General features: G+C 42.0%; 1 protein-coding gene across 7 annotated transcripts in view; it reads left to right on the plus strand.

Moving 5' to 3' along the window:
- The window catches only part of LOC126297429 (F-box/LRR-repeat protein 2), a 274,474-nt gene that overhangs the window by 34,405 nt on the left and 223,023 nt on the right, over positions 1–17,046 (plus strand). The window contains exon 1 of one of the 7 annotated variants that reach the window (XM_049988253.1): positions 10,300–10,391. The exons of the other annotated variants lie outside the window; for them this stretch is intronic. The gene's annotated coding sequence lies outside the window, so the exon portion shown is untranslated. Of the gene's footprint in view, positions 1–10,299; positions 10,392–17,046 lie in introns of those variants that run through there. 7 annotated transcript variants of the gene reach the window in all.

Here is a 17,046-nt window from a genome sequence, read left to right on the forward strand (position 1 = left end):
AAATAGTTCTTAATTTCTGATATCCCAAACTACGCAACTCCAGTATCCGAAATTAGGAATCTTACACAATCCTGTATTTAACAAGGCCGATTCGAACGTGTCGGTTGTGTGATCGTAATTTCACGTATACACATTAATATTAAAGCAAAGTACATTGCTTAGACGTATCACATAAAATATCATAAAACCATACCTTCTGCGTAAAAACTTATCTCAGGAAACACAAAAAAAGGTACTGAACAAAAAACTATTGATGTTTCCAACTCCATTAGATGTCAAAGTACCAATTAATAACTCCCAGCATACTCTCCTACCGCTACTAGAAGCTAATTGAAATAATTTCCAGTATAGAGCAGCAGCTTATTATATGAGAAATCCCCCTATCGGAAATTGGGCGAACTATCTGACATATACGACTCCTTGTCTTGTCATGTAAAGACCTAGTCTTAAAAATCCCATAAGCGCACTTTCCCACAGGAGTAAAGAAACCTTTCCTCTCACACAGACATTGCTTGATGTTTAGGAAAACTGTCAAAGTATTGAATTCCATCTTGTATAGATACTAATGGAAAAATTTTTGATGGCATCCGGAGTTGGGAAACGTTGATCAAAAGAATCGATGAGAGAGGCTGTTAATTCAGTATAGGAAAAGCAAATGGACTTCCTAAAAGCATCGAAGTATTTCAACGTCCCACGGTCTACACTAGAAAATTATGTAAACCATGAGAGCAGAAACACATTTTCTTTGATAAAGACAAAGATTGGCAGGATGTGTGCTTTTGGAGATAAATTAGAAGGCGAATTAGTTTCCTGCGGCAACATTATGGATGAGCGTTACTATAGGCTCAGAATGAAGGATTTGAGGCAGTTAGCTTTTCAGTTGTCGTTTGCTAACGACCTTGATCATCCTTTTTATCCTGAAAAGGGCCTTGCCGTCAAAAGTGGCTCAGGAACTTCATTAGAAGTCACCCAGAATTAGCTTATCGAACTCCGCAGTAGGTCTCCTTTGGACACAATGACTTTCTCCAAGAAACACAACTTTCTTCAACCACCAGTGCAGCTGAAATCCTTGCATCTTTCGTCCAGCCACAGAGTCCCGTGTCAGAACCAGAAGCTCCATCAACCTTTGATAACTCTTCACCAAATGGAACTCCAGATTTGTTTCTCTCTCGAAATCAGCTCTGCCCAGAAGTTCAAATCCCAACAGAGGAGGTAAAACTGGTGTTGTGACGACTTCTCGCTATAAATTGCAAATTCAAGCTACCTTGGAGAGGTCTGAAGAAAGAATGAAGCTGAACATCTACTCTACACGTTCCAAAGACAGAATTTTAAAGAAAAGATATCCAATGGAGAAACTATCTTCTCAATCTTCTGGAAAAAAGAAAAAGGTAATGCAGACTCCGATGACTCTTCCTCCGAACCAGTCTTATTAACTACAGATGACGAAGATAATGGAGATAAAGAGTACCGTTACTGCCATTAGAGGCCCATGTCAGCAGCCTGTGGGTACCCCAGAGCAAGGATGCGGTCCCCAAAATGTTCCTCCAGGACTCAAACTCTCCTGCTTCGATAAGGTAGAGCTCCGTCTTGCGGGAACTACATCTTGTCGGAATCAGGGTCACTTTGGGTAATTTTGTTTATTAATCGTCTGATGTAAAATAAGTCATTTACAGTATTCTTGTTACCTCACTTGTATGGACAGTAAAACATTTTTACGATATTAGTGTTTAAACGATGTCTTTCGTCGTACAAACGTAGTTCGTTGTTACGTAGTTCAGTTCGATAGTTTATTCTGTGGACCGCTAATGCCGACATGGCGTCCGGTAGGGTAAAGTGGCCGCATTGCTCATCGGGAAAAGTTACAAAAGTGTTCACCCCAAAAATTGTTAGTTACGTCTTAAAAAGATGCATAATACAACAGATAAAATTCACTTATAAACTATTTTATGTACAAACCTATCATCCGCCATCCTTTCCCTTTGTGAAAACTTTGAATGAATTAAGTTCAATTATTTAAAACCGTCTCTGTTCTGATTTGACCTAATGCAAACGTCCGATTGAAAAGTCTCCTGCAGCTGCGTAGTTTTCTTCCAGATACTAAGGTGTGAAAACACATAGAAAATGTGGCTGAAAGTCAGAAAAACAATCAACGGATATTGTTGCAATGGAACGGGTCATAACCATTTTTTGGGGTGAAAATTGAATTTATCTTTAAGTGGACATTTAATACCCCCATTCCCTCTCCCATTTCCTCCTCCCCCCCTCCCTATGGCCGACCGTGGTTGGCCGAGCGGTTCTAGGCGCTACAGTCTGGAACCGCGCGACCGCTACGGACGCAGGTTCGAATCCTGCCTCGGGCATGGATGTGCGTGGTGTCCTTGGGTTAGTTAAGTTTAAGTAGACCTAAGTTCTAGGGGAGTGATGACCTCAGAAGTTAAGTCCCATAGTGCTCAGAGTCATTTTGAACCCTCCCCCTATGCGGCTCAATGTGTGGTCCTATAATGTCAATGTCAACTCTTAAGCAGAAAAGTTTGACGACCACTGATCTAGAAGGTATCATTCATGCACGACAGAAAGTTTGATATGATAAAGCAGAAGAGATTTCTGGCGTTCCCCAAGGTAATGTTGTTATAGGCCCTTTGCTGTTCCTTATCTATATAAACGATTTGGGAGTCAAACTGACTAGCTGTCATGGGTTGTTTGCAGGTGACGCTGTCGTTTATCGATTAGTAAAGTCATCAGAAGATCGAAACAAATTGCGAAACAGATTTAGAAAAGATATATGTATAGTGCGAAAATTGGCAATTAACCCTAAATAACGGAAAGTGTGAGGTTATCCGCACGAGTGCTATAAGGAATTCGTTAAACTTCGGTTACACGATAAATCATTCAAATTTAAAGGCTGTAAATTCAACTAAACACTAGGAATTGCATTTACTTAAATTGGAAAGAACACACAGAAAATTGTGTGGGCAAGGCTAACCAAAGACTGTGTCTTATTGGCAGGACACTTAGAAAATGTAACAGACCTACTAAGGAGACTGCCTACACTACGCTTGTCCGTCCTCTTTTAGAATACTGCTGCGCGCTGTGGGATCCTTACGAGATAGGATTGACGGAGTACATCGAAAAAGTTCAAAGAGGGACAGCACGTTTTGTATTATCGTGAAATAGGGGAGAGTGAGTCACAGAAATGATACAGGATTTGGGCTGGACGTAATTAAAACAATGGCGTTTTTCATTGCGGCGGAATCTTCTCACGAAATTCCAGTCACCAACTTTCTTCTCCGAAAGCGAAAGTATTTTTTGGACACCGACCTACAGAGGAAGAAATGATCACCATAATAAAATGAGGGAAATCAGAGCTCGCACGGAAAGATATAGGTGTTCGTTTTTTCCGTGTGCTGTACAAGAATGGAATAATAAAGAATTGTGAACGTGGTTCGACGAACCCTGTGCCAGGCACATAAATTTCATTTGCGGAGTATCCACGTAGATGTAGATAAAGACGCAGACTATTTATAATTTATGTCACGATGATAGTATTAATTCAAACTCCCACATCTCACGAGGGTTACGAATTTGTCGTACTTTTTTTGCAAGCTCTTTTACGGGAAAGTTTTATTTCGTCAGTCCACATTACGTTGGACTGTGTTTACAGCCTTCTGCACCTCATAAACGAATAGAGAGAAATGAGCTTCGTATGGTGTTCGCTTGCTGAAATTGTGTTGTTTCTTGCAGAGAACTTGTTCCGTCTCCGAAACAGTCATACGCTAGCAATTAAGCGATTTGATAAAGGTTAGCAGTTTTGTGCATGTCCTCTTTCCTTCTCAGAGGGACCTGATTTTAGAGTAATCGGTATGCAAAATGTAATGGGTACCACATCAGGTACTGTGATTTTTCCATTTACCGAAGGAATTTGGCAGCTTTTAGATTTGACTGTCACAAATCTAATGATTGTGATTTTTATACGAGTGCAACGATAGGAAGGAGAAACTCTTGTGTGAACTTCTCCGTCAAACAATTCCTTGATGATGTGCGTTATCTGAGAGGTATCATTAATTCAGTACTAATTACTGAATTGTAAGATTATTATCTCGAAAAAATTAAGTGTAATAATTCATAATTTGTTAGAACTATTTTCTTCTGGTTCATTCAACTATCTATCGGCCGCATTTTCCTCCCCTGCAAAGACGCCGCTGCATGGCGTCACAAAGTACGATGTCGTCCGCTCGGTACTCTTGTCATTATTGGTGGTCTGAAAACCTGATTACTTCTGCTGCTCCGCTGTGATCTCGTGACTGAGTGGACTCCGTTCAACATCTCCCATCAAGGTAAACTCTTCGTAAGTTACTGGTGATCAGATCAGAATCCTCGGTGTAAGGTCATAATTGTAAAAATTCCGTCAGTCTTTTGCTGTTAGATTTGCGATTAATATTTTGTTCAAACCAATAACTTCAAAATTTTCTAGCAGATATACTCGAGCTATTTGATTTTTACGATATTGTTGCATTAGTATGTCTTAGAATGCTAGATACACTCTGTGGCACTAAAGGATGCTCTCTCCATAAATACTTCGTTGAAGCAATAGCGTGATTAATACACTTTCATTAAGGAATTTATAATAATTTCCGAAACACCTATCATCAGAGTTGTGTTGACTGTAGCCACTTTCCAAAGTATTACTCCCCGTCGGTAATATTTGCAGGAGTGCTTTAAGCATCTTTTCGTTTCCTCTAGACATTTCGTAGTCGTGCGCTAGAAAGCAACCGGCGATGAGTCAACAGTAGTCCGGTATGTGTCTGCAGAATCAATTGCCTACATTGAGTCATCTTTTATTTTTCCCGTTTCTGTGAACTCGTCACACTGAGACAGACGTCTGGCGTGCACAAGAAAGGAAAACATGCTGGAGAGGACGGCTTTATATGGGAGCCACTGAAAAAGAGACGTACAAGTAAGTGGCTGCGCAAGATCAGTTAAACTCTTCGACTTTAGAATCGCGAAAACGTGCATCAGCAGACGAAAAATAACGTAAATAACAGCACTGTGACGAGAAGGAACAATTCCAATAAACAAATTTGTATCCTTTTTCTGGCTGGCTGGTGTAAGTTTAAAATATTGACTTCCTGGTCACGACTACATCCTGTGTTCTCCATGACGGAGTGATTAGTGTCGTGACACACGTGGATTTCAACTGAAAAGTTCACTGGAGCATTTACAATTATCTCTCAGCAGTTTTATCCAGATACGCTGTTATCAAGGAAAAGAGCTCATTTGAGCTTTTTCCATCTTGAATCGTTGTACGTATTCTTAAAAAAGCGTCGTAACATAGGACTCTAAATTTAGTAAAGAGTGCAGCACCAGGTATATTGTGCCGTACGCCTCTAGATCTATCTTGTAACATGTGGTCAGGGTCATTTCTTAAAATATCGTCTGAATAGTAACATTAAAATTTTACAATTTTCCTAGTCGCTTCAGCCGGTCTTGACTAAAGTTTGAATTTTCGCTTTCTGTCTTAGTTCGAGAACATAAACAGGAGTGGAATATTTAAAACCGTCGTTCATGGCCCTGATGCGATCGTTGTTTTACGAGGCTACCTCAGAGAGCTGGATATTGGTAGTATTCGCATATACACATTCCTCTCTGACATTGATTCCATCCGGAAACGTTGTCATTCCCGGTAAGACGTCTCACCAAGACGGCGTTGGTCTCGTATGTATTTCTTGCTACTTAAGATAAGATTCGACTTTTACAGTATTCGTATCTTTACACAGAAGTTTTTCTGAAAGTGGATATTCGATTGGGTGAAGTCTTAGAGTATATTATAGTGTGTGTTAAATATTCTCAAGGAAGGACTTCAGAAGTGAAGATGATCCCCGTCAGGATGACGGACGAAAGAAGAGAGGAAGACACAGAGAACACCTAAACTGTGCTCGGAAGTTTTGATACTATCATTAATTTTCTTAGGCGACACGTGTTTCTTGTAGCGTTATAGAGGTTTGAAAGTTTATTTTGAGAAGTTTATAAGATAGTTTTCTAGATTTTTCCAGCTGTACATGTACAAATGACGAAGCCCTCGAAAGTCGGCTGAATCAGCCAAAGTTATATTTAACTGCCCTCAGAATACACTGCCCTCGTAATTTTCTGCACGGCATGAAGATACTCTCAGGCAGGTCATGACCTCGGGGTATTGACGAACCAAGTATGCGTATAGAATGTGCGTAAATATTGCAAAATAGTCCAGGTGGTCATACAACAGTGTGGCAGTTCAAAATGAAATATGTATGAACCCGACGAGACAGATTGTGTTATGATAAATAGTACCTAATTGCCCACTGAAGACTAAGGTTTCATAACGGCATAAAAGTGAATCTGACGTAGACGTTCATACCACAACTGAATGTGTAGTAGTATACATTCTTCGGGTTTCGTTGAAACCAGAGAATCGTCAGCCGTCAACCTCTCACAGTGAACAGGCAATTTATTTTAGATTAAAATTGGTGAAAGCTCACCCTCCAGTGTCACGATGGCTTGAAAAAGTCAGGCGATTGCCTAACGAAGTTCATCAAGCTGTTGGACGCACAGAGACAATAAACCCACCAATTTAGTAACAAATTCAACCGACTGTTTTTCTATGTTCCTTCAAAACACGTAAATCATAGTTGGCGATAATAGTCATAGCGTAGTTACGATGAGTAAATTGTGAAGTTAAATGATACTGTATAATCTATTCTTGTACGCATGCGTCTCAGTGAAAATCATATATGAAGTTCAAATTAAATCATACATTTTGTTGTTGACTCTTGGTGCCAGCTAACAAGCTCTGCGTGACATTTTTCTGCCTGTAATATTAGCTCCATTACGTCAGGCTAAAGAGCTGTATGGTTTCGTCCCCTTTAAGCCAGGAGCGTTGTATTTCGATGGTGCTGCTGTGCAGCCGCGGCACAACGGCCGTTAGATTTCTAGGGAAGGATCGCTAACGAACGTGTGGAGAGGCTCTGCAAAGCGCAGTGACCGTGCTACCGTTAATTAAAGTTCGCTGCCCGTGTATTTCCTGCTAATGCGTACCAGAAGCGGTGTAATGTTATGTCTATGCGTCTGGTACGGTATTCTGTGCGTAGCGTGCTTTGTCGTTACTCATTGTAGTGATAACTAAACATGGACGTACTGTTAGAAATGGGAGTAAGGGATGGAATCAGTCCTCACTTTGTTAAAATAGCCTATTTCGTCATATAATTGTTTGTTACTTCCGCTAAACACAAGCGCGGTAACACACATCTAATCGTGAAAGATTTCAACCATACAGTGACCGTCTTCAGATACCATAAGTCTTCAGCAGCAAATGGTTTCTGAAGGCATCCAATACATGGCCCAAACTGGCCACGATTAAAAGCGTATTACTGTGGTCGTGTCTCAAAAAATGAGGAAAGTATAATTTTCACTGACCTCATTTTCTTTCCAGCACGTTCTCCACATATGGCTGGAGCAATTCAGGGAAGCGTTAGAAGGGCAGACTCGTCAACCCAGGACTTGAGCCCCCAATATTCTTAACTTTTAGTTTCTGAATGTCATTTGAGCTGAATGGGAGTGCATCAGCTTTCATTTCAATAGTTCGGTGTAAATACCTTGAAAGACCATGTTACTGAAGTCCTCTGTCCAGGGGCCGGCCGGAGTGGCCGTGCGCTTTTAGGCGCTACAGTCTGGAACCGAGCGACCGCTACGGTCGCAGGTTCGAATCCTGCCTCGGGCATGGATGTGTGTGATGTCCTTAGGTTAGGTAGGTGTAATTAGGTCTAAGGTCTAGGCGACTGATGACCTCAGAAGTTAAGTCGCATAGTGCTCAGAGCCATTTGAACCATTTTCCTCTGTCCATAATAGAGCAAGTTCGAAAGTGAAAAGCAAACATTGCTTTTTTCACTAATACTTGCCTATTACTAACCGGATTTCATTTTACTAGGTCTTCCTCTGTGAAAACGAACGTTAGTGGGCCATAACGCATTTTTTTTTTTCTTTCTTTGTGGCGGTCTTTATTGTGAACAAGTGTGTACTGAAGTGTCAGTGCAACTCGAAGTCTGATAATTCACCAATGATCATGTTCGGCAAGGATTTAGAGCCGGTACTTACCAAGAAATGGAGCACATGACAGCGGAAGAGAGATCCACCCTCTTGTGGAACAGTAACATCGACAACGACTACTAAGTCCAGTTTTGCTTTCGCCAAAGTTGCCAGTTTAATGACTTCGTTTTGTGATTCCGTTTAACACAGACTCGTCTACGGAGTCATTTTCAGGCAAAATAAGTGAAGTATATCGAATGGAAGGCGGTGTGTAACTGGAAAAATACACTGGTGTGCAAAAGTTAATAAACAAAGTTATTTCGCATGATGCGTCACTGCGATGTAACAAAGCTCCCTGAAACCTAGACCATACAAAGAAAGAAATGTTTCAGTATAGTACAGGAGGTAACTGAAAGAAACACACAAGGAGACGAACAGAAATGCCACTTTCATTCAAAAACAATAATTGCACTGAAGTCACTGCGATTTATCATGGTACCTTGGACGCTGCAGACGGTAGGAAATGGTTCTTAATACATCTACAGTTTTACTCTACAAGCCACTGCAAAGTGCATGGCAGAAGGTACGTCCCATTGTATCAGTTACTAGTCTGTTTCCCCGTTCCATCCACACATGAAGAGCGGGAAGAATGACTGTTTAAATGCCTCTGTGCGTGCTGTAATTAATCTCTTCCTACGATTCCTAGTATATTCCTATAGTCATAATTTAAAGCCGGTTCTTGAAATTTTGTAAGTTGGCCTTCACGGGATAGGTTGCGTCAGTCTTAGAGTGTCTGCCAGTTCAGTTTTTTCAATATCTCAATGACGTTCTCTCATGTGTCACACCTGTGACCATTCGTGCTGCCTTTCTCTTCATACGTTCATCCCCTGTTAGCCCTGCTAGGTACGGGTGCCACACACTTGAGCAATATTTTAGTATGGACCGCACAAGTGATTTGTAAGCCATCTTCTTTGTAGACCGATTCGATCTCCCTTGTATTATTGTACCAGCATACTGACGTTGCAGTCTGCTTTACCCACGACTAACCTTTGTGAGCATTCCATTTCATATCCCTACAAAGTGTTACGCCAGCGTCATATTTGTCTTCATTGGCTGATTGCAACTGTGATTTAATGATAATACAGTCATATGATACACTTTTTTTTTCGTCTTGAGAAGTGCACAGTTTCATATTTTTGAACGTTTTAAGTTGCCAATCTTTGCATCACTTTGGGCTCTTATCCAAATCTGACTGGATGTCTATGCAACCTGTTTCTTTGTAGTTTAATTTTTGAATAATCATAATTTTCGAAAAGTATGCGGTTACTATTAATATCTTCCGCGATGTCATTAATATATAACATGAACAATAAGGGTCTCAACACAGCTCCGTAGGGCACACCAAAAGTTACCTCTACATCTGTTTATGACTCTCCATCCAACATAAATTGCTGCGTTCTCCCTACCAAAAAATCCTCAGTCTAGTCACAAATTTTGCTTGATATCCCATTCGATCGTAATTTTGATAATAAGCGTAGAAGTGGTACTGAGTCACACCTTTCTGAAATCCAGAAATACTGCAACTACTTGACTCCCTTGATCCAAAGCTTTCAGTATGTCATGTGTGAAAAGTGCGAATTGAGTTTCACATGTACGACGAAATCCATACTGATTGGCATGGAGTTTGTCATTCTGTTCGACAGACCTCATTGTGTTTGAACTCGGAATATATTCTAAGATTCTACTAGAAATCGATATCATGGATATTGGACGGTAGTGTTGGGGATCACTTCTGCTTCCTTTCTTGTAGACAGGTTTGACCTGTGCTTTCTTCCAACTACTTGGCACGATTTTTTGTTCGAGGTATCTACGATAGATTATAGTTAAGAGAGTGATATCTTGGCCAGAAATTAATTATAGAAAATTAATTTCGTGTGTGACCACCACGGACGGAAATGCCTGCTCTGCAACGTGCTCCCATGCTGGGCACAAGTTTGGTAAGGTGTTGTGGTGGGACGTTTTATTCCTCCACCAGCGCGCTTGGCAACGGCTGGATTGTCGTTGGTGCTTTTGGATCTCTTCTCATATGTCTCCCAACGCGTGCAACACGTTTTCGATAGGACTTACGTCGGGGGAGGGGCCAGACCAGTCCATTCGCCGGATATCGTCTTGTTCCAGGAGCTGATCCAACTGCGCAATTCACTGCGGCAGCGAGTTCTCATTCTTAAAAATGAAGCCAAAGGTCCGATTGCACCGCGGAAAAGACACACTTGGGGAAGGAGTACAGTGTCACAATAACGTTGACCCGTGAGTGTTCCGTTTTCAAGGATTTGGAGGTAAGTACGAAGCAACACTGCCTCTGCACACCATAACACTTAAACCATCAAAAATATTGTGTTCGACAGTGTTCCTGGGGCCGTCACGTACCCTCATATGGCGAGAGTTGTGGACCCCCATAGAACAGGGTTTTGAATGTATCCAAAGAAGGGCAGCACAAATGATCACAGGTATGTGTAAAATACTGGAGAGCGTCACGGATATCCTGAAAAACATGAGCTTTTTGATGCTCGAAAACAGACGTAATGTATCCCGTGACAGCCAATACACGAAGTATCAGGAATATACACATTACACATTAATCCCATTTTATCAGACTTCTATACGAATAAGTAAAGAAACGTATGTAAATTTTAACTTACGCATAAGACTTCAAAAGATTTTATTTTCGAAAGAACCACCCGACTTCACCAATGCATACCCTTCACATAGCTGCACGTACAACTGTGGAGTGCATTTAACAATTACGTTTAGGACCATCGTTTTAATTCGTCTTTCACAGATGTTCAATTTGGCTTCCACTGGATGGACGAAAACCATTCAGACTATGGTCAAACGAGTTTTTCATTTTTGCAGTTATGTTTTGAGTTACTGCTTTCACTGTTGTTGTAGTACTGCATTGCAGTTCACCCAAAGTTGTTTGAAGGGGAGGCAAAGAGACTAAGTCCTTCACAAACTGACCAAGTGACCTTGGTGACCCGTGGTGCAGTAGGATTCGTACGCTCCCGATACGTCGTTTAGGCAGGCCATTGTTGTAAAATAGTATTAAATGTAACTGCAAGTGTGGTGGTCCTCCGTCCTGTTGCAGAATGAAACTTTCGGCGTGTAATGGCAGTAACGGTAAAATACATGTACGTGATTCATGTAACCGCGAGCGGGCTGCCAGCTGAACCAGGGAACCACTATCGGCAACTTAGAACTGGCGCCAAGTTAAGCTTCAAGTTTCGATGCGTAACTTGAATTTCACCCAAGTTTCCATCTTCATTCATGTAGAAGATACAGGTTCTTGAGATCGGGCGAATCTTTCTGAAACAGCCTGTACTACAGGTCCCTATGTATCCCTCCTGTAGCAACAGCGAAGACAAGGTTTGGCTAATTACCGCTCGCTCAGTGGCATTTACTCGTACTTCCCGCGCCCCCATACGCGAATAGACCGGAAAGAAGCCTTAATGCTTACTACAGTGGAAAGTTCGCTATGGCCATGCCCTTGACAGTAGTTTTTAGAGTATGGATGCGGATATAGATGTACAAGGGGCGTCCAATACGTATTGCAACACATTTTTTTCTCGGCCAGTTTCGGTTGAAGGGATGTGAAATTTGTTGTGGGACGTAATGGAATATTCCCACTTCAGTCCCAATAATTTTAGGTGGCGGTGCTGTACATATCCTTAAAAACTGCGACTTTAACGGAGGTGTATTCCAGAGAGCTGTCTCCGAGTTTCTTTTAGCGGAAGACCAGATCGTCGCAGATGTACATAGGCGCTTGCAGAATGTGTACGGAGGCGTGAAAGTGAACAAAAGCACGAGTTGTCGGGCGAGGCGTCGGTCATCATCAAAGCAAGGTCGCGCAAGCGAGCCCGATCTCCCGCGTGCCGACCGACCGCACATAGCTGTAACTCCTGCAATGTTGGAACGTGCGGATACTCCCATTCGTGGTGACTGGCGGATCACAAAAAAAACACATCGCTGCTCAACTGGACTCCTCTGTTTGTAGAGCTGGCATACTCTTCCTCCAGTTGGGGTACTCAAAGGTACCTCATCAACTGCAAAGACCGGATCTCGCACCTTTACACGACGATCTGTTTGGGCCAATGGAAGATGCACTCCGCGGGAAGTAGCACGTGGATGATGGGGAGGTTATTGATGCAGAAGAAGTTGGCTCCGACGTAAGGTGGCGTAAGGCCGTCTCCTTCGAGATTATGTTGAAAAATAGGATTTTTTAGCAAAAAAAGTGGGAAATTATTAAATGAATTGGAATCTCAAATGAAACCAACCTGCTTTCAGAAAATGTGTCGCATTACTTATCGAATACCCCTCGTAGAATGCATGGAGGAAGTGCAGCGCGGTAGTCTGTGCGAGTGAGTTGCTGAGTAGAGAGCACAGCTGGTTCGCTGCCGCTGCCAGCTGTGCGCCGTGCGGGGCAAAAATACCTCCGGCCCCGCGTGCACCGGGCAGCCCACCAGCGCCGCTTCATACATACCGTACCTACCACCTCACCGCGTCGTCCTAACAGCATCAACGGGTCATATTGTTGTAAGAATGCGTCGCTTCGCGACGATGTATACAGATACGTCACATAGTCTCCAGCCGCGTCAAATGGTTAAAAAGGGCGACAGTTCAAATACCCGTCGGGCCATCCAGATGAAGTTTAGTCGTGACTTCCCTGAATCGCTCCACGCAAATGCTGGGATTACTACTTTCGAAACAGGCACGTCCGATATCCTTCCTCAGCCTTTGGTGATCGGAGCTTATGCTCCGTCGCTTATGACCGCGCTGCCGACGTGGCATTTAACTTACTTCCTTTCTTCGAGAACATTATTGAATAATTTCCTCCCGCTCGTGACAGTGAAAAGATGACTACCGTAACTGTCAACAATTTACATTGACTGTTGCACTGGCTACCATTTTAAATCTGCGCTTTCTTATTACTAATAACTGCTATTTTCCGGGTAGGGTACTGTGCCCAAATAAACTATGGGATAAGGTGCATATTTAAATGAAAATAGTATTCAACATTGTTTAAAATTTCTTCAAAACATATTCCCGCTCGGCATGTAATGAAATCACAACCATTTTTATCTCAGTGACGGCTGGCGTGATTAATCTAGAGAAGACAACCTGTAGCGAAACTATTCTGTCTGTTTAGATATAATGAGTACGTAAAGTAAGAAACGCGTAAGACATTAATGGATATAGACCACGATAAGTAATCTTTAATAAGTTCAAATGGTTCTGAGCACTATGGGACTCAACTTCTAAGGTCATCAGTCCCCTAGAACTTAGAACTACTTAAACCTAACTAACCTAAGGACATCACACACACCCATGCCCGAGGCAGGATCCGAACCTGCGACCGTAGCAGCAGCGCGCTTACCGACTGTAGCGCCTAGAACCGCTCGGCGACCCCGGACGGCCTTTAATAAGTCACTGAGCACTGTAACACTACGTTGAATAGCAACTCAGTCAGGTTACATCTTCATCTTACAACAAAATTAGCGAAAGGAAATCAAAGAAACGCGTTCACTCACGGAAGCCATAACCATACCCATACTGCTCCGTATACACTTACACCAGACGTAATACGCAGTCACAGTAATCAGTGCAGTACAGGGCGAAACAATATTTAGAACAGTGCCTTTTTTGTTCAAGAGCAGTGATGGTAAGTATCTGCACACTCTCAGATTTAAGTTCTAAGAGTTCTCCACTTCAGTAATGAATACTAAATTATTCAGCATAGGCGAGTTGATTTTAATAAACAAGGACAAATTTGCCATGTCAGACACGTTGCTGTAACACAAGGTCATATGCATTTTGCATAAACATTGATTACAGAGTGGTCCAGATTTACAAAGAATTGCTACCCTATCAGAAGTTATAAAAACAGTGCGGGTGGGTTACCAGTGCAGACGTCACGATGTACTTGCTTTCGGTGCCCGGAGGACTGTAATAATGAGCAAGCAATTACTGAGATAGTTTCGGAATTGCCATTGCTGTAAAAAGTTACATTTCAGAATAATGGGAATGACGTGCTCAAAAAGTGCTACGTTATCGCTACTTGCTTCACTTTTAAGTACAGTACTCACGTGAAGCTCAACTAATTTTCTGTAAATGAATTAAAGCATACACCCTTCACTCTGCCAGTGTGTGTCACATTATGAGAACAGGAAAGAAATTTACCGATTTTTTTCACAGAACCCGACCACATAAACAGTTGTTTTAAAAGAAGTCAATCCATCCGCTCGATTGATGTCTATTCACGGTACAGGGTAGAGTTCACGGTCTACACAGTAAAGAAATTTCTTGCTGTTATTCCTACTGAATGATATGAGATAATCCGCAAAGGAAGATCCCTTGATAATTGATACCAACATTGCTTGGCAGCTGCCGTTCTTGCGTATGTACAAGGCAAAGGTGATTGTTCTCAGATTTATGCAATTTGAATTTCTGAAGATGGCCTTGTAAGTCCTAGTCGGGATAAAATCAGATATTCTTAGCCAAATCACAAGTTTTGACTGAAACAATCGTTCGGAGCTGTTCGGTATGTGGAAATGTTCAGAATAGGGGCGAGGACGGTGACAGGTATGTGACGACGAACTGATACAACGATTAGAGAGAAAACATTTTTCTCTGTGTTGTCAATCGAGATTCATTTATTATGACATCTATCACCAAATGGTTGCTAGCAGAATTACAAATTCCTTTATGAAAGTATAAAAACTAATTTCATGTTACGATTAGTATCTCGGCCATGGAGGGATATAATTATGGTACGTTGTTCCAGGTATGTATTTATGTTCCCTTAAACGTTACTGTTATAACAACTTGTGATCCTCGTAGTCGAGGTCTGCGTTTCTTTCTCTGTCACAAAAAGAATCTGTATGTTGAAAACTCCCTCCTGGCAGTCATTTGTGGATACACTACAGAAAAAGAAGTACTGAGCGTTTGCAGAGTGCTTCTGGAATATAAGGCAGTTTTACAGATGAGTCTTACTTCAATGGAAACAGTTTTTCGTTTACTTTTCGGATAAGGGGGTACATTCCAGTAGACTGTTGTTGACTGGATCGCTGGAGGTGATTAACTAGACGTCATTATTTAACATGCGTGCACATGAACTATTGAAATGAGTGCGTCATTAGATGCATCCTCGTAGCTTCAAGTCGCGTAATGGTTGATGCGTGTACCTGCTGAGTATGTCGGAAAGGGAGAATGCTACTTCCTTATCTCGAATGCGTTGGAGGAATGCTAGATAACTCTGCGTCTTTATACCGAGTTAGGCAAATGGGACGAGGTACTTTGGATTGCCGTGATATCTTCGGATGTCGAATAGCTTGAAACGTGATCAGCTTTTGTTGTTACAGGTTTCTTTTACGAAAGAAAGAAAGAAAGAAAGAAAGATAGATAGATTTAACGAAGGACGGAGTAACACAAGTAGTGCAGGCCGGGCAGTTACTCGAGTGATAACCAGTGAGCAGAGAATTCTAAACGTCGGACCGCGAAATGTGCAATTGGTTCAGTGGAAACGTCAAAATGATCTGCAAAGGAAAATTAAGATTTGTGTATTTACCAGTCCCCTAGAGAGTTCGAGATTTGTTCACGTTAAATTATGTCCCCGTACACATTTCTTTTTGTACGTTCACAGTTGTCTCTGTTATCTTAAGCTTAGGTTTGTTAATGACGTATTCGCAGACGCTTATTACACACTATCGCTCATTGACAGTAACATATGTCGACTGATCAGACATTAGTTATCCCCATTGATTATTGGTTTCATCTGCTGGTAGTGGTCCAGTTTGTCACATTACGTTATAGTAAAGCGCTGAACCCATTTGTTGACAACTATTTTACATAATTTAAGTTCAAAATTATTAGTGTAACAGTTTGAAATGCTTAAAAGCATCCTTATGAACTTAGCACTGTATTTCACTTCAGGGCGCGCTGAAGTTCCGAATAAGCAATATTTTCTATATCATTACAGCACATTACGGGTCTACGCTGCGTCTATGTCGGACATACACATTTGTACGAATATTTAGGGATATTTTCAGATATAATTACTTTCACCATCGCTAAATGGTATGTGTGAGCGGTGTCATCTAAAAATTATTGTTCTCCGTTAGTTGGCACTGGAGAATACGGAAGAAAGCAAACAAATATTGGATTTGTGTTTATTTAGATGCTGTTCCTCTTGTCCACGTGTATTTGTTTCGTGCGAGTATAATCGGGCGCCAGAGCAATTTCGTTGATGAGTGCTTCTTGTTTTTGATTCCTGCTTCGGAAGTTCGCTGCAGTTTCGTGTACGTTGTCACAACCTTCATCCGTCAGAATAATTGTAGTGTGCCGTCACGATCGAGTCGTACGTTAGTTTTTAGAGAGTGAGGGAAGTCCCGTTAAAAGGTGATGCGAGTGATTTTAGTGCAGCAGTGTAGCGGCTGCGACGAGGTTGTCGTCCTAGCCACCTGTGGCGAGCGGCCTTGCTCCGGCTCACCGCGCTCAAGGACACCCGCGGCAGGCACACCTCAACTGCGCCGCTGCCGCTGCAGCTGCAGCTGTGCTCTATACAGCAGCTGGCTCAGCTGCGCGAGGCAGAGGGACGGGGGCTGTGCGCTTCCCCACAGTGAGTGATACAGAATAAAGATGTTTTGCCTCGAGGTAGGGGCGGAGAAAACTGCGACTATGGCAGTATTGTACCTAGTGAGCAACACCTGAAAAATCTGCTGCATTAAGGGCCCTCACGACAATACTGTGGTGCAGGCGCTCTTATAATCTTAAAAACTGTAGACGTCATTATTTTGTAGGGGCTTATTCGGCTTAATCATCCGGTGATATCAATCACTTCACCATTCATTTCTCAAACCTCGCGCTCCCTCCCGCCAACTTCCCGATGGTGTCTTGGGTTTGAATATAGGTAAAAACTTAATTGTTTCATTCATTCCA

Source organism: Schistocerca gregaria, chromosome X, assembly GCF_023897955.1.
Source record: "Schistocerca gregaria isolate iqSchGreg1 chromosome X, iqSchGreg1.2, whole genome shotgun sequence".
Taxonomy (NCBI): Eukaryota; Metazoa; Arthropoda; class Insecta; order Orthoptera; family Acrididae; genus Schistocerca; species Schistocerca gregaria.